Raw genomic sequence first — 22498 nt, 5'->3', positions numbered from 1 at the left:
ATATTGATAAGTTTACAAAGAAATGCACTTGAAACGAGCACCTGTCATTGTCCGTTTCTGACAAATGTTTGATCGTAATTAACCACTAATTAAACTATATTTCATAATCGTCATTTTAAAATCCGAATTTTATTTACTAAAAGAGATAAAATTCATTTATTCATCAAAGGATTTATCGATGTAAATTGAACCGTATTTAGCACCGATGGTACGTCGAGTGTAAAATTCTTCCAAACTGCTTTAATGTTGCTGAAAATGGATCAGTTCGTATATGGTATCGGAAAAGGGTAACTAACGAACAGTGTTAATGGTTGGACGAATCAATGGTGCAAAGATATTATAAACACATTAAGGGATCGATGGAATTTGTTCGAACGAAGACAAATTATTCCTGATTGTCCAGACCCGCAAAGTGTATTATCGATAGCCATTTTAACACTTAAATAAAGTCAACAATCTGGTTAGACAGAGCGATTATCATTAGATATAACTACACATATATCATTCCTGTAGCTGTGTTAGTATGTTCTCACCATCGGATATAGATATCAAATAACTTTACCTATAGGCTCCATAATGACAAAAAGTTGGCAATAATAATTTGTCATTTTTGTCTTTTGTTTCACGGCAAGATATAAGAATGTGTATTTTTTTATAGCTTAAGTGAATGAAATGTGTACTGGTGAGTAGTAAATGAATTGACATGAATACAAGGCAACAGTTGTTAACCGATTTTCAAAACTCGTTAACCCATTTTGTATGTTTAAACCAGGCGAGAGAAAAAAAAAAACGTAAGGAGTCCGCATATCCTTTATGCTGCATTTTGTATATTCGTACTACAGAGGTCAAATGTATGTCTCTAAAAAGCCTTAATAAATTCCCCTGCCAAAACACCTGATGAAACTCTAATTGGAGTTCATGCGATTCATTTTTCGATTCCAACATTGTCTTAATAAGTATTTATGTTGCATGTCGGATTTCGATCTTATATGATGATGCAATGTAGCTTTAAAACGTTACTTAGCTAGAGTCTTTCAGTTTTTATATTTTAGTCGGATCTAGGTGAGTATGAATGTGTTACTGAAGAGGAGTATTTTTAAGGAGTATTTTTAAGTTGCATTACAGGTAAGTATGAAAGTGTTGCTGAAAGATGGGTAAATCTTAGTTGAATAACATTAATGTGTTGCTGTAAGATGGGTAAATCTTAGTTGAATAACATTAATGTGTTGCTGTAAGATGGGTAAATCTTAGTTGAATAACATTAATGTGTTGCTGTAAGATGGGTAAATCTTAGTTGAATAACATTAATGTGTTGCTGTAAGATGGGTATTTTAAAGTTGCATGAACAAATTAAAAAAAGATTTACAAAGAAGAGCCAACAAAATAGCCCTTTATTACGAGATTTTAACCTTAGAATCAGTAAGTACCACCATAAACGAACTGAACATTTAAATAAAATGTATTCAGTAAAGAAATTGCTGTCATCGAAGCACTTTTCCGGATTAACCTTCATTTCGAATGCTCAAAGCCACAAGTCACAATATAATTTTTACACAAGAAGACTATCAAAATAAGAAGCCGAAAAAAAGTCTATCCATCTAAGGACAAGTTTGCCTTAGGAAGTTGGAACATTAACTTCAATAAAAACAACAAAATCTTAATGATACCCGCGGGGACCAGTGGTATTGACTTAAAAAACGCATAGGAGTTTTGTTGTTGCAATTGACGAAATAGAGAAGTAGACGAACACGTCTTTATTGTAATATGTATTTAAAATAAAAAATATATGCATAAATACAAGAAGGCATCTCGCTACGATTACTAAGGGTAGCAACATTAAACTGAACCGAGTTAGGAACAAACCTTTCACTTTTCTGAAATAGGGGGACTATCGTTTTTTTTTTTTAAATAATTGCCCCAAAAAAATCCTTGTTCCTGCATTTTATTGAAAAAGTACATTTTTTTATCAAAGTGTTTCAAAACATTATCCCGAGAAAATAACCGATGCCCTCTCCCCACGCACAAGACGGATGGTTGCTGCATTATAAAATGAAAACAACTCGTTTAATAATTTCAAGCGCCCGATGCGCTTTTCTGAATTTACCTTCATCGGGAACGTTCAAAGCCGAATATTTGAAAGCCGCGGATGTATAAGAACCGAAAAAGTTGAAGAGCTATATGACAAAAAAATACCTAAAAAATAGCCAAATTCATCTAAGGTCAACTTCGCCCTAGGGAGTTGAAACCTTAGTTTCTTTATAATTTCAAAATTTATAGACGGACAATTTTAGAAAGGTTTGTTATAAATCATGACAGTACAGAAGAACTGACTACTCAGCTGATGTTACCCTCGGGGACTGATAGTCCACAAGTAGAGGTATCGACCCAGCTCTGTACAAAATGAAAACAACACGTTAAATAATTTCATGCGTCCGAAGCGTTTTTCTGATTTTTTCTGATGTTTTTAATTTTTTTATAAGTGGTGTAAAAGCAGAAAAAAGAAGTAATGTAACCCTGTAATTATTCTGTCATAACATGCTTTATAAGTTTACAAAGTAGTAATAGATTAATCAAACAAGACCAACTCAGCGTAAAGCACGTTTATGATTTCCCTCAATCTCAGCTTGATGTAATTACTATAATAACATCTAACTTGTCAACGCGTTCCCAGCTTCTAAAATGCCAACTTCAAAAGTTATTGTATTGGGTATAGCATAAGTCAAAGGATGGTCGATAAGTTTTTGCAACTTTTGTAAGCTTGACAAAGTGTTAGACATTTAAACAATTAGCGCATTAATCTATTGGTCATAAATCTAAGATTTGTATTACATAAAAAGAGTGCTTAATTTGAAACCGATTAATAATCACAACATTTGAAAACAAGAGATCGATTGAAATATTGTATTTTTGTGGAACAATTAGGTCCTTTACAATCAATGAGACACTTTAAAAAGCCAATATTCAAATGTATCATTTTATAAATCTCCTTCTAGATCTATAATCACATAGACTAATGTCCTCATCTGTAACAAATACCCTACCACTTTGTCTACCAATCCGTGTAAAATGGTATATAAACATTTATGTACGAATCTATCAGAGTGTTCATATAAATTCAAACGGACATTGTTCCAAATATCTGCTAATGACTAGCATAAGGTATGAATCAATGCTAACGTACTAGAATGACTCTAATAACATTTTTTTTTTTCAATTTTTTAGGCGAATCAAAGAAAAGGTTTAACTTTAATGTGTTTTGCTTAGTTTCTAGATTTACATTTAAAAGGAAAACTCATGGGTTTAAAATGGGACAGTCGAAAGAGGTGTAAATACATTAGGAGGTAAATACAAAAAAAGATACATTCAAGTGCCAAATTCCAGTCAAAGGACGATGTCTTGAATTTTAAACTTTATCATGAAATATCAAAAAGGCTAGAATTTGGTTCTTAAATGGATCTTTTTCAAGAAAGTTTTAATGCTCTCCATAAGAGTATATTGTAAGCACCAAAGTCATTCACATTTTGCAAATGTTTGTGCTTTTTTTTTTACCTAAGAACTTAAGGGAAATCCTTGTCGCAACATACAATCCAAAATGTTTTGTAACCTATAGGTGTAAAGGTTAATAGTGAATCCCAAGACACAAAATATTTTTGATCATGGGTTGCGGCCAAATATGATTAGGTTAATACTGTTATAAGTTCTGAAAAAATTGGAAAAAAACTTAACGCAACGAATGCATGATAAGGAGGTCATGACTTCGTAATTTATAAAGTGATGTTCCAATTAAAAAGAAGTTACTTTGTATTTATAGTAATATATATTTCTATGTGGAATTTGTATTTTGGCCTGATTGAAAAAAAACTATTAAAATCTTGGGGTCAAATTTAACCAGGAATATAAGTTGTGGGTAATACGCCAAAGTCACAACATATCATTGAACTTTTACATAACATGGCCGCCGTTTTATTTTGAAATAGGAACGTTCAGATAACCGATAGTATGCTGATACAGAAGCAAGAAATATAATTTTCCACTTTATAGATAAGAAAACACACGTTTATAAGCGTGTTAGGGGTCTTCGTTACGTTAAATAGTCAGTCGTTAATTAAATTGATTTTTTCAGATATTTAAGTCAAATCATAGCGTATGTGAAAGAGGGTATGGAGCCTCATTTTGTATATCAGTCCACATATCCCTCGACAATATTTCAGAGCCTCGGGATATGATTTTCGACCTTGTGACACCACCGCTTATATGGGAAATATGTGTGTTATGATATTCACATAATATATAAAAAAATAAGAAGATGTGATATGATTTCAAATGAGACAGCTCTCCACCAGAAACCAAATGACGTAAAAGCTAGCAACTATAGGTCACCGTACGGCCTTCAACAATGAACCAAACCCCTACCGCATAGTAATACAAGCTATATATATATATATATAAAAGGCCCCGAAATGACAAATGCAAAACAATTTAATCCAGAAATCTAACGGACTGATTTATGTACAAAACAATAAACGAAAAACAAACATACGACAACCACTGAATTACAAGACAAACACAAACAGAATGGGCGGGGTTAAATACATGATTAACATTGACTTATGCTGAAATGATTTTAAAAATCAAAACGTCTATATATTCCTTTGACCTAAATTGTTTAAAAGTGATTGATTTTAGATCGTATAACATATTTTAGACATGACTACTGAAATGTTTCTCACGAGTAAATGGTGATTATTTTTGACATTATATTGCACGTATCATGAATAAATATCTACATAAAAAGCATAATATTCTCTTTTGTTTTATTTTTTTCTCTGCAGATTGATTTGTACTTTATTTCAGTGTAAGTAGATCAAGGTAATTGGGTGATTGGAGTATACCATTATGACAAACAATGGTTGTCATGCATGCACAATGTTAGTTTGATTAAAGCATGTCAACATATGAAAAAAATGTCGGCAAACAATTATCATATTCAATCACTTTTACAAGGATATCGGAAAATAAAAAAATCAACATATTCTGTTACAGCGAAATCACAAAATCAAGAAATCAATTGAAACATCAATTACAGTAACTTGAGAGAAATTCAAAAATTCACATTCAGTTATTGAGCAAATCGAAAATCCAAGACCAAATAGAGAGAAATCTGTACAAAGATTGAAGAAAATTACGAAATCCGGAAATCATGACTTTCCATCAGAGAGAAATAAATACATGATATTTTTAAAACCCCAAAAAACAATTAAACAAAACTATAAACAGGACTTCTTATTTACTCCCTCCCACTCTCACCAAACCCCGAAATCAAGACATTTTATTGGATAGAAATAAAACAATCCAATAGCAAAAACTCAATCATATTTTAAAATAATAGTTTATCACTTTTTTTTAATAATATCTGTAAACATTATAATATAAAGGAAATACCTAAGATCTCAAATCCAGAATAACTATTATATGTATGAATAAAAGAGGACATTTAAAAAGAAAATATACACCAGAGATATATAAAAACGATATTCCAAAAATAAAGAGAAACCTCACCTCCTAGCAATTTACGATCAGTCCAACCAAATATGTGAAGAGCTAAAGAAGACACAACAAGAAGATAAGCTACAATTTTTTATCATCCGAAGAATCTTAGAACCTTAACGTTTATTTTTGGACGAACGAAAGAAATTTTTATTCACTTTGATACAATATAAAGAGATAGAAAGAAACTTTGATACAATATAAAGAGATAGAAAGAAACTTTGAGACAATATAAAGAGATAGAAAGAAACTTTGATACAATATAAAGAGATAGAAAGAAACTTTGATACAATATAAAGAGATAGAAAGAAACTTTGATACAACATAAAGAGATAGAAAGAAAGAAAGAAGATACAAAAGAACAATAAAAACAATAACATCATGGCCAAAAAGAAGAACGACAAAAAATAAAATAAACAACAACAACAAAGCACTTCACAGAAAACTAAAAATTAAGCAACACATACTCCACTTAAAACCGAGGGTAATAGAGGATCTCCGGAAGGGTCAGCAGTTACTACTAAAAACCAACAAAAACATATAACCTGATATGATATTTAAAATCTTTGACATTATACGTCTACAAAATTAAGTGTAGGTGTATATAACACAAAGTGTTACGTTTCCAGATCCATTTATAGCTATGAAAGCATTGCGACATATATATATATACCACCAGACATAACGTAGGTTTGGTAAAAAATATATATAACGATATACAGGCATAACAGGTACGTACAATAACATACACGAAACAATTAACTAAACTTCAAGTTAGTATCGTAAAAAGTTACTGACAAAAACGTGAATAAATGAATAAAAAGATGGCATTCAATATCCTTTCATTTGAACAGACGTTTTCCGCGGAAAAGTTGTTACAATTTCTAGCGCAGAAAATCGTTATTTGCAGTTTCGATTTATCTATAACTCTTGAATAAAATCTCAAATACACACAACGATACGATATTTATAATCCTGGACATTATACTTCTACAAACTTTAGTATAGGTTTCCAGATTGAATTTTATATTACTACCACAAGTTTATGCATGAGAAACAATTAATGTAAACAGTAAAAGGAACAGAACATTAAGATGTCACGGTGTTCATACTACAAGTTAAGTGATAATAAATAAACAACTACATGTCCGACAGACGTACACTAGACTTATTACCACTATATGTACGTACTAATGGCATCACTAATGAATGGATATGTTTGGATAGCGTTTCTGTAAACAATCAAGTTGTGACCTATTTTCAGGTTTTTTCGTGTATGTTTCATATGTATCCAATAATCATAAGTAGGTTACCCTTAAAATGTCGTTGCATTTGGTAACTACAGCTTCAGTCTTTCTCAATTATTACTATTAACATTCATATTAATATTATTATCATTATTATTATAATTAGCATTATTGTTATTAATTTATGAACGTTAAAGTTTGCTTTGGCTTGTGTAAATCTTGCATACAGGATATTTGGTTATTCTAATAATTTATTACTATATTGTAGCAGTAGTCAAAATACTCGAAACCGCCTCGGTGGTTTTGTGGTAGCATGTTCGCCTCAAGTGCGGGAGTTCGCGGGTTCGAACCCCGGCCCCGTCAAACCAAAGACTTTAATATTGGTATTTGCTGCTTCTCCGCTTAGCACGCGGCATTAAGAAGTAAGAGCAAAGACTGGTCGGCTCGGAGTCAGAATAATGTGTCTGGGTAAGGTGACATGTCTTCCTGCGGACTGTTGAGAACTAGCACGTTAAACATCTGGCTCAGCGTGTCGGTCTAGTACAAAGCAGGGTTAATATTCATATTACATTAACATGTTCTCGTCCTGAATATGCATATTAATTTGCCGTTGAATGTTAAACAGCCATCCATCATCATCATCATCATAAAAATACTCTACCGTTAACATCTAAACCTATTAATGATATAGGAAACGGCTGCAGAGCAGTATGAGTTTTGATATTTTTTCATTTCGATAATAGTTGTAATCCACCATTTTAGAAGCTAAAGCAGATACTAAGTATACGGTCTTTTTATCTTTAGAATTGTTTCACATTTTATCATACTGGTCTTTTTATAGCTGTATATACGGCATGCGTTTTGTTCAGTGTTAAAATCGCTTTGTGGCTTACAGCTGTTAACGTTCTGGTCATTTGGTCTCTGGTGGATAGTTGTCTCATTCACAATCATACCACATATCCTATTTTTATATTGGTAATAATTTTCAAAAGGAGCGTACACAAAAGCTTCGTGATTGGTGATTCATGTCGTAAACAATGAGTATTCAACCAATGGCATAACGATATATCAATTTCTATTAACAAGCAATGAAATTAGCTTATGTCTTTTAGATTTTGAAACTACAAATTTCAGAGAAAAATATGGATTTAATAGATTAGCGTTTAGCCTTTGCTCGAAAACAATACCGACACTCCATGTTTATATATATATAAATACCCATACACAGTGTTGTTATGATATCGACCCCCCCCCCCCTTTTTTTACGATGTTTGTAATGCAAGTTATGTTAACTGTATACTTAATATCTTCTTAAACTGAAATTAATTGAAAATTAAACAGACAATTAACATCTATCTTTAATTCTATAGAAATACATCATGCTTTTGAATGGCCCGATATTTGCCAAAATTACATGTGAAGCGGTTGATGATTTTCTTTTTCAAATTTGGATGACGTGATTGAATATGTGGGACATAAACAAATCTAAAACTATTGACATAAGTTCGTCTGTAATCTGTTTATTTTATAATTCGTTTTTGTTTTGTTTTTTTAACAAAAGTGTCACATTATCCCATCCTTTTATCTCTTGCAAGGAAATGCAATAAAAATACTGAATGTAACTTACCCAGTAAATGCAGCAGTATAACCTTAATCAATTCCATTTACTCGAATAACATGCATCCATTCACTTGTGAATGGAAATTAATAAAAAAAAAAACCATCACGGTCTGCATAAACCTGTTTTATATCTTGTGTTAAAATATAATAGCGACGCAAAATAACTTTCAACAAAATCCTTCAAATCAACCCTTAATGCAGTTGCAACACTACTTCGATTATAACACACCGATACTTTCATTAGTGGCGATACACTCTGGAAGGACACGTTAATCGTGTGAACTCTGGGTTATATTACTCAGATTATCAATCATTACTGAAGAATTAGTTATTCTTATCTAAAGTCACTGTCACCTACATTCGACACTCTTCCAGTTTCTAATTGTTCATCATCAATGACAGTAACGCTCAAAAAAGCTTTGCTTCAGAACGTGAAAAATCATCCTACCAAAATAAGCTTCATTTCTCCTTATTTTATCAGATTGCTTCCAAGCTCCAAAAATACGACATACAAGAAAGTTAAAATAATTCACGTTCATTACCAAGAATTATACCAAATCTACTTTTTTTACCTAAAGTGCATATACCTTCAGCCTTGGTATAGATTACCGAACGAAGAAGATACGACAGATTTGTACTGGTTTAAAATTAGAGCATCGTGCATAGTATACATTCTTTAAAATCTGACATGAAATTCAAATTTTGCGGTTATTGCAGATATGCAATTTAGATGCATGCCTGAATGTAGAAAGTAACGTAATCGAGAATGACTCGAAGGGAGAAATTGACATGTGTCGAACAGATAAAAAAAAATGAAATAAAAATAAAACGGAATATCAAATAACGAGTCAGAATTGCAGAAAAATTGAACTTTTTTTGATAAATGAAAATTCAATCTTGAAGGGATTATACGTGTAAAGTAAAACAAAACAAGTATATAAATAAACATTTAATGTATAATTAAATATAAAAATAAGAAGATGTGGTATGATTGCCAATAAGACAACTCTCCACAAGAGACCAAATGACTTATAAATTAACAACTACAGATCACTGCACAGCCTTCAATAATGAGAAAAGCCCATACCGCATAGTAAGCTATAAAAGACCCCGAAATGACAAATGTAAAACAATTCAAACGAGAAAACTAACGGCCTAATTTATGTACAAAACACTGAAGGAAAAACAAATATGATATACAGCAACAAACCACAACCACGGAATTATACAGGCTCCTGACTTGGGATAGGCATATACAGAATGTGGCGGGGTGAAAATACATCCCTCTCAACAAAGAGACATCAACTAAATATCTGAGATTACTCGCAGTTACTAACAGCTGGTTCAAAGCCAATAACAAATCGTGTATTTAAGACTAAGTACACATCCAACATCCAATGAGTTTAGTGTAAAGACGTCATTCACAGGCACGTGTTCACATGTAAGAGAACACATGACTTTGTGCGGCTTCAGCTGGCCCCTAAAAAAATGTGTACTAGTTCAATGAACATGGACGTCACACTAAACTCCAAAACATATAAATGAACTAAAATTAAAAAACATACAAGACTAATAAAGGCCAGAGGCTCCTGCTTTGGGACAGGCGCAAAAAATGCGGCGGGGTTAAAAAAATTTTGTGAGATCTCAACCCTTCCCCTATACCTCTAGCCAATGTAGAATAAACAAACACACACCAATACGCACAGTAAAACTCAGTTTAAAAGAAGTCCGATTCCGATGTCAGAATAGGTAACAAAAGAAACTAAGCAAAATGACAATGATACATAAATTAACAAAGGACTACTAGCAGTTACTGACATGCCAGCTCCAGACCTCAATTAAACTGATTGAAAGATTATGTCTTCATCATATGAAAATCAAGCACAATCTCTCCCGTTAGGGGTTTAGTATCATACCATCATAAAATATATGAGAAGAGCATAATCCGTATCATGCCAACAACTGGTTTTAGAACAAATGTGTTTATTTCCGATGCAAAGACCCTATGAGCGAATCAATTTTAATACCAAAATATGCCATCTTTAATGACCTGATAACAGTATCGTAACTATATCCCTTCTGAATAAGTCTGTTTAAAGGTTTGGTTAGCTTTTGATGTGAATGTCGACATTTGTGTGCTTTGTATAAAATATTACCATAAAAGATTGTATGTGAAATACCTGAACGTAAAAGATGTCTGCATGTTGATTTATATTTACGAATGATGTCTTTGTACCGATGATAAAATTTAGTAAATGTTTGACTAGTTTGTGATATCGAAAACCCTGGTGTAACAATTTTAGTTCGGTTTTAATTTACTGATAACAAAATCAATATTTTTACCATACATTTAGTTTGGCTGTTGCCAGACGAAATTTCCTATCCATTACATTCCCTCATTTTCAAGCAGCAGTCAAAATTCCCGGCCTTCACCAAGTCGACCAACTTTGTTGAACCTACCTATTGTATCAACAGATATAAGAAGATGAGGTATGAGTGACAATGAGACAACTCTCCATCCAAGTCAAAATTTATAGGTCAAAGTACAGCCTTCAACACGGAGCCCTGGCTCACTCCGAACAAACAGGAAAATCAACGGTCTAATCTATATAAAAAAATGAGAAACGAGAAACACTTATGAACCACATAAACAAATAACAACCACTGAACAACAGGTTCCTGATTTAGGACAGGTGCAAACAAATGCAACGGGTTTAAACGTTTTAACAGGCGCCAACCTTCAACCTAACCTGAAACAATAGTGTCACATCACAACATAGAAAGACACACTATAAAATATCAATTGAAATGGCTTAACTCAATCAAAAGACATATCAACAAAAAACAAGTAAACATACATTGAACGAATAAATTTGATCTATGACACAATGTAAATACAAAATTAATAAAAAAAAAGCGGGGGGGGGGGGGGGGGGGGGGGGTTGTTGTTAAACAATATCAGAAAGACAACTATAACCTTGGACAAAATGCAGTTAAATAAAATAACGTACACAGGTTAATAAAAATAATTTTGTTGTAAGGAGTACATGGAAATATTTTTTACAAAATAAATAAATTTGTTGTTCGAAGTACGAGAACAGAAGTGAAAATTTATCGTCATACTAAATACTTATCAAAGGTGATATATATTAAAAATAGTGAGACGAGATATAAAACAAAATAAGTAAACATTAAATAACAAAAAAATGCATTACAAATTGTATCAACAGGTTAAATTAACACGAAAGTACAAGTGTGAATTTGTATAGTGTTGATTGTATTAATAGTTAATTTGTTCTCGGCCTAAATATGTTTGAAATATTTGCCACTGGAAGTTAAGCAAACAACAACAAATCAACCAATCTTACTAGCGGAAAAGTTCAGGAAGTCACATTTACTGAAGCCTCCCAACCCCTTTTATCAGAATAATATTTAAACAGCGTTTTCCTGCATTTCAACCAAGGATTTGTATATCCTTGTTTTAACTAAATGCTATAATCAAGGTTTACAATAAATTTAACACACATACATGTATATTGCAGATTTAAGAAATGCAAAACAAGGTGTCCACCCGACTACAAATTGATATCTAGCACCCTATAGCCTTAATTTAATCATTGTTCTGTGATGATCCTCAATATAAAGGAGTGAAATCCATACAAGACATCAGTATTGACAGTTTACATTATTATACAGGCAGAGTATCAAACAAATCGTGTCTTGACAAATGATATGGTACTATACGTCAAATAACAATTTGAAAATGACATTAAAATGTAACCCGATTACAAATATGGACTACAAGGATGGTCTAATGTTTACTAAAAGGAGACAATTTGTAATGAAATGAAAATTAAAGATGATAGACGATATATATAGTATGAATATGTCTGCCAGTGAATACGAACGTCATGTACAACGATGCGGATGTGGTTGTTAGAAAAATCATGTCAAATCATTTTGTTTTTAGTGTTTACTAATTCTCATCTATTTAGAATATAACAGATTCAAGATAATAATATAAAAATTTAAAACTTATTACAGGATAATGTTGATAGTATCAAAGATATATTTTTTTATATATCACTAGCCCTATAAATCAGTTTGTAAGATGGACTATTTATACAAACTATACTTAATGTGGCGGTATTTCGGATTTTTGTGAAATTGTTGTGTGTATTTAGAACTCGTTGAACTGCATCTGACAATCGAAAAAAAAAAAAATGTATGTTTGTGGTAGCGTGTCTCCAAAGCGACTTGGGTATGTCACATTTGGTCTCCTTCCAAACAGCAGAAAATTCTTGACAAAGAGATCACCTGTCGAGTCTAATCAAGCAATTGAAGTGGTATTTGCTAGCACGAAAATCAAATCATGCAGTTTTTAGAACTCCAAATCTTGCATTATTCGTACAATGTACAATTTCTAGTCCATTCAGTACTTTATCACGAGTTTAACTAAACCTAGGTTTAATGATAATGTAAACGTTCCCGGCAGTTTCTCAATGTAGAGTTTTTTAGTAGAACATTAGTAATTTCTTACAGTATTAAAAATTGTACCGTTTAGGTATTTGCATTAAAGTTTCAAAACCTTGCTATGAAAATATAAAAAAAAAACAAAATCATGTAATGGTATGTATCATGGACAAATGAAAAAAAAGTATTATGAAATAAGCAGATGTGATATGATATGACAACCAATGAGATTTCGGCTTTCGAACATGAGGAAAATCCATACCCCATGGTTAACTATAATATAGAATGCCACCGAATATTAGTACTTAAAGTGACAAAATTTAAGATAAAAAATAACGACATTAAATCTAATGAAAAGCATTTTCTATCCACACGAGGCTGAAAATTCTATGAAGATATGACAAGAAATATTAAGCGGCAACACTATTGTTTGTGTTAACTGTTCCGGGGATTAAATCGATTATAGGAACAATAATGCATGAATTGTGAGAAACATTTCATTGTGTCTTTAATTTGTCGACTTAGATGCAATGGACAAAATGTGATTTCTTGGTAAACAAAGTACTGTTCCTAACTCTTTCAGAATTACAAGTTCCTCAGAGCGCTTCAAACACGTACAGTTCATAAAGCATTGACTTGTTTTCGGATTATGTGCAGGATTGACTTACTACCGGATTTTGTGCAGGATTTACCTGATTGGTGCCACATACAGGTTTATCTCAGTCCATATTCATTTTATTTCGGGCCATTACCTGATTGGTGCCACATACAGGTTTATCTCAGTCCATATTCATTTTATTTCGGGCCATTGCGTTATAATTTGTTTAATGTTCAAGTTCTTTATTTCATTTTTCATCGATTGGCGGTTTGGTTTCTGATCCGTTCTTTCCGTTGCATTTTCAATTCTTCGTTGTCAGTGGCTTCCAAATGGAGATTTGAAATACATAATATTGTAAACAAAACCTTGCAGTTGTAGACGGCAATTGTAATTTCAAAACAACATTTTTATTTTCTGTTTTCTGACTTTGATGCATATTTAGTATGCTCATTGGAACCCCCCTCTACAAAAACAACAGGTGGCAGGAGAAAAAAATCTGCAGAAAGACTTAACTATAACAATAACAAACAGTTCTACAAAAATATGAAACCGATATGAATAGAAAACAAAGTAAAGTAACCATAAAATTAGATAACAGATAACGGAACGAAGATAACTTTTCGTTTAACTTGTTAACCTCATCTATGTCAGATATCGCGAACTTGAAGAAATAAACAACTATGCTAATTAACTTTCTGCATTACTACTTATTTCAAAACGTTTTATTCAATTTGCACGCTACAAGTTATATAAATTTAAAGTTTCCGTCATTTTTATAAAGTTTGAACCTGCATAGCTAAAGTTCACAGAAGAAAGAGGACGCTTTGCTCCAATACAATACTAGTAACTGCAAACGAAGGTACAACTACAGAGTGATGCAAAGTATAATTTTGTTATGTAAAAAGGTGAAAAGAAGTTGGTGATGAAAGAGCGTCGGGTTGAAACCAGACCAAAAATATTACGGAAAGAATTTAAGTTTTCTTTTCATTCTATATTACTTATTCAAGATTTACAACTTTTATTTTGAGTCAAATATTTGCCTGAATGATTTAGTGAACAGTTAACCTAAAAACTAGGAATGTTGATTAAGAACATTTACTCACTACTTGTTGGTGTTCCTGTTTGTATGTGTGTGCACATTCTAATTTCTGATTGACAACTTCACAGAATCTTTATTTTATTGATTTATTATATATATAACTTGATTTCATCTTGAATATTTTTGAAATATTTGCTACTGAACGTATAGAAACCGACTATCAATCAATTAACATAGATGCACAATAAAGCTTCACATTTGTGATAATGGGTCACAGGTCACACTTCCGGACGATATGTCCAATCGTTCAGTTGTACTATTAGAGATTTGAATTCTCTTCAATACTATTGCTGATCAGCTCTTAAGCAAAACGAGTTTTAATATCCATTCGGAAAACAAGTTTTAATATCCATTCGGAAAAAAATTGAAAAAGGTTGGGTCAATTATAGGCTGGTCCTCTCCCTTGCAACATACGGGTATCTCAGACACCCTTTAGTTATATCGGTCAGAGCCAAACAGATAAAGGACAGGGAACCATTCTAGGTCAATTATCCGTGAATTTATTTCACCCCAAGGGCATTTTAAAAAGTATTTCAATCTTTACTAAAATTCACTGCATTACAGCTTCATTTTTTTTTTAGTTTTAAACAAAATATAATTGCAGATGAACGCCTAAAATGTGACTCAAATTTTGTATGGATTTGACAATTTTGAGTGTTTTATAAACATTGGAGTAACAAAGATATTCTAAACAAAAACAAATGGATTAGAATTATGTCACAAATGATGATATTTTTTCACATATTTAAAACTTAAGGTGGTACCAAACATCTTGACTAAAATTAATTTGGCTCGTTTAATTTTCATAAAATTTTGACAAAATATTTACTTTGACCCTTTGACAAAAATATAAAAATTTCAAAAAACTAGAACCACACACTTTATCGGAAAAATTTCATTGGATATATAGCAGTTTGACAAACGCTAATTTTGATCATTGAGAAGCTTAATATTTCCACAACAATAGAACGTAATTAAAACGTTCAGCTGATTTTTACAGAGTTATCTCCCTGTAGTGTTATGTACCACCTAAATGCCAAAAAAAGATAAAATAATATTAATCAAACTCATATTTACATCATAAAGGTCAAAAACAGACAAATCTGAATAGATATAAGAAGATGTGGTATGAGTGCCAATGAGACAACTCTCCATCTAAGTCAAAATTTATAAAAGTAAACCATTATAGGTCAAAGTATGGTCTTCAACACGGAGCCTTGGCTCACACCGAACAGCAAGCTATAAGGGGCCCCAAAAATTACTAGTGTAAAACCATTCAAACGGGAAAACCAACGGTCTAATCTATATAAAAAACGAGAAACGAGAAACACTTATGAACCACATCAACAACAGCGGGTTTAAACGTTTTAATGGTACCAAACCTTCACCTTTATCTGAGACGTGTAACATCACAACATAGAAAAACACACTATAAAATATCAATTGAAATGGCTTAACTTAATCAAAAGACATATTAACACCAGTGAACATACACTGAACAAATAAATTTGATCTATGGTACAATGCAAATACAAAATAAATAAACTAAGGGAAGAATAATTAAAGTAATACGTTATACCGCTGTGAAATGTTAAGAAAACAATATACTTGAACAAAATACTTCATACCACATCTTCTTATTTTTATATTATACGAATACAATGGACGCGCATGCCTGTGACTGTCTTTCCGACAGCAGAAAATCGACATTTTGATATTTCCAGTTATACAGATCTTTGTGTCCAGTCCAACTTACATACAAAATATATTCAACTTTCTGCAATTCAAGAAAGATGAGTGAAGATTTAATGTGTGATGTTTAACCATCGTTGTATAAGAAATTACACTGTATGAACATGGAACAGCACTTAAAGCAGAAACTTGTCTGATCAACGAAACGAATAAATATCGGTAAAAAGGAAATCGTCCATTTCTTTTGAGCCTTGATGTTGATAATAGTTGAATATTCTAAAACGTACTCCATGACAGGAAAATCGATTTCTGCTAAAATTTACTGAACTTGATAAATTGAGGTGTTTGAGAAAATTCTACCTTTTTCTGATCTTTTTTTCCGCTGTTAAATTGATTGAAAAATATGTATATTTAATGTATCGCAATCAGTGTGTTTTATTTACACTAAAGTGACTTTTCGTTAATGGTTTTATATGTAAATGAACTAGATTTTAAAAAACAGGACATAATATTTAATTATGTAAACAAAACTGATGTCAATATAGTATCAATCGTAAAGCTTCCTTATTTACACAGAGAGGAGAGATTTCAAAACAGACGTTTACAGGAAATGAAAACAAGATGTAGTGTGAGCTATAGTAACTGTTCCCTAATTTATACACACATTCTTTCAACTTAAACTTTGAGATAAGTAAAATACAGTTATCAAACAATGTGGAAGCAGACAACAAAAAGTAACACTATTAAACATCGTACCAAATATTAAGAAGCAATGATCTGTTGTTGATGAACAAAATCCAACATATATATAAAATTGAGAATGGATATGGGGAATGTGTCAAAGAGACAACAACCCGACCATAGAGCAGACAACAGCCGAAGGCCACCAATGGTACACAATAAATTGAATTATGTGAATATGATAAAACTGTTCGGCTAAAGACGTATGCATGAGTGTAAAGAACAAACATATATACAGCAAACAAAAAAAGGGCAATTGACAATCTGAAATATGTCAAACTGTAATACTTACCAGTATGAAGTTAGGTAAAATATGTCACACTGTAATACTTACCAGTATGAAGTTAGGTAAAATATGTCACACTGTAATACTTACCAGTATGAAGTTAGGTAAAATATGTCAGTATGAAGTTAGGTTAAATATGTCACACTGTAATACTTATCAGTATGAAGTTAGGTTAAATATGTCACACTGTAATACTTATCAGTATGAAGTTAGGTAAAAAAATTATCAAGAAACTTTGAGTTACAGATGAGAACAAGAATGCAGCAACATTTCCTGATAACATTATTTGTGTATAAGTGCAAAAAACATACAGGTATGCGACAGAGAGGGAGCGGAAAAGTGACGAATCTGAAATTGTGTCATACGGTATTATAGCTTACCAATATAATATTGTGTTGCTCATATACAGAAGCTCTGGTTTGTAGTTGCTGCGAAAATACGGAGAGAGAGAGAGAGAGAGAGAGAGAGAGAGAGAGAGAGAGAGAGAGAGAGAGAAGGGGGGCATAACTCGAAATACCGTTTTTAAGAGGTATAGATTAGTAGTTTTAGTCATTTACAGCTCATGTTCCAAAAATGACACTTGTTCAATGACGTCAATCAATTCATTTGATAAAAATGAACTACATATTATAGGAAACGTGGCACTTTTGGTATATATTTATTACTTTTTTGTTGAAATTATTCGCATTTTGTATTGGCTCATGAGGATTTAGGACTTGACATGGACACTATCATGTTGTTGAAAAGTGTATGTTGACCTCTGGATGTGGCTTTTGGTTTTATTGTATTATGTGTTATTGTCGTATATCCCACATCTTTCCCCCCATAATGAACACATTATATTTAATTTTTTTCCATGCACATCAAATCTTTATCTCTCAAATCATTTTTTACTTCCTTTCTTTAATGTAAATATGTGCAAAAATAGTCGATGACATTATTTGTACTTTTAACATTAATCAACAATTAACGTCTTGATCTAGTCATCTGAATTAAAGCATATCACAAACCATTTCATTTCATCAAGTTACATAACGATTAAAATCATCTGAAATGTCATCAGGACGTATATCTGATAATAACTGATGCAATTTCACACGCACTTGTTATATTCATTTGAATGAACATAAAACTTTATAAGATTTTATGCGTCTGAAGCGTTTTTCTAGATTTACCTACACCAGGGACGCTCAAGACAAAAAAATGGAGGCCAATGATGTATATAAGACCTGAAAATAACAAGGGATGTAAAATATGTGTAAACGTTAATAGTAATATGACCAAATAGGACCTATAAGGATAGTCAAATTCATATGAGGTCAATTTGCCCGAGGGAGATGAACGAGAAACTGAGAAGTAGACGCATTTGATACTCAAAATCAGGCTAAGTTAGGCTTTAGAATATTCTGTTAAGCTTTATTGTAATGTACCACGGACGTTGTTTAAGATCAGTTGCGTTTGATAATTTACACTGCTAAACATACTAGGTTAATATAGCAGCGATATAGATGCATTCATTAAAAATTTCAGCAAAGAAAAAAATGACAAAAGTGCGCCATTCCGTTAAAATTGTTAACAGCAACAAAATTAATAATATTTGATATCAAAAACATTGGCGAAAAAAAACAAGTCTTTGGTCATTGGTGGCCTTGTGCTGTTTTCTGCTCTTTGGTCGGGTTGCTATTTCTTTGCCACTTTCCCCGTTTCAATTCTCTATTCTATTCAAATATTTTGATATATTTTTTAATATTCCAATTGCAGTAACTTTCATATTTAGACAGGTCTGCGATAGAATTATTACTTCTTCTTTCTTTTGTATAACCTTCCTATCTTAGGAACACCCATTATTGGGTAAAAAGAAAATATTTACACAATACTTCTTACTTAAGGATGTTCGCTCCTCTTGTTTTTAAATTTTTGCCAGATATTCGGAATCCTCTGGCTTTATCGATGTAGTGCCATTAACAAAATTTACCCGCTAACCCCTACTTTTCTTTTTATAATTTTAATACATATAGTTTAAAAAGCCATATTTGAAAATGCTATAAAATCCTTTTTATTTTTTCATAGTTTTTGAAAGAAAAAAAGTGCCAACGTTAAATATATGAAAAATATAGCGAGAATCATTTCCCGCCAAATTTTCAAATGGCTTATATCTCGAAAACAAGCTCACGGACCTTTTCATTTTTTTCTGCTTTTTTAGTTCCTTTATTTACATACTATAAATTTATAACAGTCTTTTAAAAAGCTTGTTATCTTAAAACAGAGTAGCGAACATCCTTAACTGTAATGCAGGTAATGTCTCTATACTTCTGCCATAAGTTTCAACGAGGATAAACTATTTCCATACTGAACTTCAATTTCAATTCTTTATTAACCAAATGTTTTATAATGTATAGGTATAATTAATATATACTTAATATGAATTACAAAAATAGACGATTGTGACTAATTTTAAACTTACATCATTTCACTTCATTGGAGTGCTTAGTATTAATTAATTAAACAATTCGAAAGAAAGGTAAAAATTCTTATCAAATTAAAAAAATTACAGTGAATTTTAAGTTTTCGGATATGGGGCACTGACAGGGAATATGAACCCATAGCCTCTGTGGGGAACGAATAACTATTATATTACATGCATACAGGAGTGCACTGACTTTAACATTAAATACCATTCTGATCTTCGTTTTCGCTCACATGGTATACAGGCTCATATACCCTGTCAAGGTTACCAATCAAATTGCATGGTTAGCCAAGATAATTCACTCCAGTATAATATATTGGGATATATTGAGATGTCAGTTGAGACTAGTTATATGTTATGACTTTTCTAATGACAGTTAATTGCCACTAAACTTAAGAATAGATCAGTTCTGGAGTTTATTTACGTGCAACCCTAAAGTGTTGACTGGGGTATAGAAATAAAGTCATCCACCCGTTTGACTTCTCCAATCCGACAGTAATACCAGACCAAAAAAAGGAGTCCATTTTAATATGACTGTGCGGGATGTAAAAATATGCAGCTTCGCTCTGACTTTATTTTATACGTAACACCCAAATGTGATGTATGGACAGAGCCACACTCTCTGCATGTTCAAGAATATAGCAACAACTCACTGCATGTTCGAGAATATTGTAACAACTCGTTGATCGGTCTTTAAAGGCAAACGTGTTTCCGGTTGCAGTGGTAGAACAAACACAATTGAAATCTGCTAAAATACCAATCAAATATTTATCATTGAAACGTTGTTTATCTTAAACAGGTTCTGGACCATTAGAAAAATAACTAAATCTAAAATATGAACGTATATATGAAGCCTCGTCAACGTGTGGACATTTAAGTGCCAGTCTTTGTAAGAATCAGGCAATTTAGAAAAATTTCAAAACATGGCCGAAAAAACCCACCTACCTAACCATCCTATTTTGAAGTTACTCTCATCCTGAGTAAGAAGGTCTTTTGATTGTGCGTGTCTGGTAATTCGAGAAATATCTAGATAACTTTTGGTTAGGATAATAGCAAATTACGGAGTTAGCTCCCCTTAATTGTTAATTTCAAGTGCATTTCAACCAAATTATATCTTGAGTTACCAGAACAGGAAAAGGGAAACGAATGTTATATTCATGCACCATTATACAATTTGAACATAATATAATGTCAACTTGGGTGGGGTTTTGTTTGTCATGTTTTCACCACTGCCTGATTCTTAGGCAGATTGGCACTTAATGTATATATAAATAAGAAAATGTGGTATGAGCGCCAATGAGACAACTCTCCATCCAAGTCACAATGTATAAAAAGTTAACAATTATAGGTCGAAGTATATGTACGGCCTTCAACACGGAGTTTTGGCTCACACCGAACAGCAAGCTACAAAGGGCCCCAAAATGACTAGTGTAAAACAATTCAAACAGGAAAACCAACGGTCGAATCTATATAAAAAAACGAGAAACACTTATAAACAACACCAACAAACGACAACCACTAAACAACAGGCTCCTGACTTAGGAAAGGTGCATACACATGCAGCGGTTTTAAACGTTTTAACAGGCGCCAACCTTCACCCTAACCTGATACAGTAGTGTAACATTACAACATAAAAAAGATGTTTATAATACAAGATGCACATCATTGGCATTGATTTATTTAATATCATTTGTATAATTTCCTTCCGTTACTGACATATAATTACATTACATGTATATGTTTCACAAGAATCGTAATTTTGATACGCACACAACAATCGCGAGACGTTCCAAAATTATACCCTCCTCCATAAAATGCAACATGAAAGTACTTTTTTCTAATGACAACGCAACAACAGTGTATTTGAAAACTAACAAAAACATGATATAATCTTAATATCATGGTTGTGACATACAAATGTAATAATAACAATTGGATACTTTTTTTGTGATTTTAAAGGATTACAAAAGTGTTGAGAGTGCGCACATTGTACAACGGTCAACATTTTTACACCCCAATAAATCACAAAAGAAGCATTCAATTCTTAAAAAGGACTTGCCATTAACACGAATCTAGCAACATTATTAAACAAGATGTGGTATTATATAAAATTACTATCAATCAATTACCAAATAAACTATAAACTTTATGTTATTAATTACTTAATATGTATTGTTTGCTTGTAATACACATTGAAAAGAAAAAAGTTTGCATATATAAATGACATTAAAAATATAAATATAAGCAAACTTATTGCATACGAAAATAAAATAGTAATGAAAGATTTCCCATAAAACTGATATAATTTACTTACTGTTAAAATAACTGAAGTAAAGCACTTATCCATTGCAATTGTTCGTTTGAGTATGAAATCTCATATTTTAATTTATCCGATTAACCTGTACAAAAATGGACACCTTGAACTCATTGTATCGTGTAAATTACCTATTAACGTCAAAATATGTACGTTTCATGTTAAATTAAGTCTTTCTATAAATGCTGCATACCTCAACACAATCAACAGGACAATTTGCCGACGTGAAAGATCTGGTATACAATCTTTTCCAGTCAATTCATGGGTTACGTATGCATAATTCTTATTTTATAACTTGAGAGTTAGTTGGGGTTATCATGAAAAAGCAAACAAAAAAAAAAACAAAACAAAAAAAAAAACAAAAAACAAAAAAATGAATTTTATATCTTATAACATATTTTGATCCAACCTTCT

The 22498-nt window shown here is 32.0% G+C and overlaps 1 protein-coding gene across 1 annotated transcript in view; it reads right to left on the bottom strand.

The window, feature by feature from the left end:
- Positions 1 to 22130, bottom strand: part of LOC127711747 (sodium-dependent dopamine transporter-like) — an 85898-nt gene extending 63768 nt beyond the window's left edge. Inside the window, exon 1 of the mRNA XM_052217860.1 lies at positions 22085 to 22130. The gene's annotated coding sequence lies outside the window, so the exon portion shown is untranslated. The remainder of the gene's footprint in view (positions 1 to 22084) is intronic.
- Between the last annotated feature and the right edge of the window lie 368 nt (positions 22131 to 22498).

This window comes from Mytilus californianus, unplaced genomic scaffold (assembly GCF_021869535.1).
Source record: "Mytilus californianus isolate M0D057914Y unplaced genomic scaffold, xbMytCali1.0.p SCAF_8, whole genome shotgun sequence".
NCBI lineage: Eukaryota > Metazoa > Mollusca > Bivalvia > Mytilida > Mytilidae > Mytilus > Mytilus californianus.
The sequence above is the reverse complement of the archived record's forward strand: the minus strand, read 5'-3'. Positions and strand labels throughout refer to the sequence as shown.